Genomic DNA, 1505 nt, shown 5'->3' on the forward strand with positions numbered 1-1505 from the left:
TGTTATAATAAATAAATAGATAAATTATTATAATTAATTATCAATCTAAAATATTAATTTTTTTATACCATTTATAATAAACAAATAAAAATATAGAAATATAAAGATACAATAATGATGCTGATGATAATAATAATAAAAACATCAAAATATTTGTCAAAATATTTACTAAAATGTTTATAATAAATAAATAAATCATATTGTAAACATGTTTTAATTTTTAAAACACACACATGCATATATATTTTACAGATTTTTTCCCCCAAATATTTTGTAAAAATACAAAATATATTATTATTAATTATTCAGCCCTTCAGACTGAATTTTGTTGAAACAAAAAAAGTCAAATGAGTTCCCGAGTTTAAAAGATGCGACCATTTTACCCATTAGAATAAACTGCAATAAAGGAGAAGCAGAAAGTGAGTTCCTGCAGGAGACGAGACGCGGCTCTGAGCGTGAGATCAGCAGGACTTTATGACAATTAGTGGAGGACACGCGCGTTCAGTCAGCGCCGCTCCTGCCGACTGAAGGACGAAGGTCAGAGTTCAACCGTCAGAAAGTGCTCGTTCACTCTCTCTCAGACGTCCTCCTGCTCAAATGTCAGCGGGATCTGATTCTGATGAGCATCTTACGCAGAACAGCTCTGAATCCAGAACGGCTTTAACACGCGCCTCCTCAAAGGCAGAGAAACGTCCGTCTGATCCGCGACAGACGCTTGAGTCAGAGTGAGACACCTCACCAAGAACAACTCATCACACTTACAAACATCTGCTCAAAGGCAGTGTTATTTGAAGCAGTGATATTTTAGTAAAGTTAATAAACTATTACAGTTTTTAGTAATACTTATATTTATATAGATATTAATTTTTATTTTTAGTGATTTTAGTACTTTAATTATTTAATACATTTTAAAAATCATTATTTTAGTACAACAAAAATGAGAAATGTTAACTTGTAACATTCTAAATTTTAGTTAACATTTATTTTATTTCAAGTAACAAAAAATGATTGTCTTTATCGTTTTTATTTCAGTTTTTTTTTTAGTTATGTTAGTACTTCAATGAAAATGATAAATGTTGCCTTAGCAATTACCTGAAAAAAAAAAATATATATAACTTTTAGTTAACTTTTCTTTTCTTTTTTAAGCAATAATTATTTAATTAATTAATTGTATATTTGTTGTTAATTGTTCTAGTTAACGCAATAGCCCTGGTCTCAGTGTGTGTGAATCAGTGTCAGAGTCCTCTGCACAATCTGACTTTGCTGCAGCCTGGAGTTGAACTGCTGGGTTCGTCTGGTCAGGGAGAACTGGCCCCCCGACTGAGCCTGGTTTCTCCCAAGGTTTTTCTCCATGCTGAAGCGCTCCAGTGTGAAGGTGCAGTGCAGGTTCCTCTGAGAGCCACTCCACACCTGCTGGAACGCCAGCTCCTGCCATACACACACACACACGGACACACACACAGACACACACACACACAGACACAGACACCCACAAACGGACACAC

At 34.2% G+C, this 1505-nt stretch overlaps 1 protein-coding gene across 1 annotated transcript in view; it reads right to left on the reverse strand.

Moving 5' to 3' along the window:
* The window catches only part of LOC107721627 (netrin receptor UNC5C-like), a 12062-nt gene that overhangs the window by 6174 nt on the left and 4383 nt on the right, over positions 1–1505 (reverse strand). The gene's annotated exons all lie outside the window — the stretch shown is intronic.

Source organism: Sinocyclocheilus rhinocerous, unplaced genomic scaffold (assembly GCF_001515625.1).
Source record: "Sinocyclocheilus rhinocerous isolate Xijiao unplaced genomic scaffold, SAMN03320098_v1.1 scaffold38090, whole genome shotgun sequence".
Taxonomy (NCBI): domain Eukaryota; kingdom Metazoa; phylum Chordata; class Actinopteri; order Cypriniformes; family Cyprinidae; genus Sinocyclocheilus; species Sinocyclocheilus rhinocerous.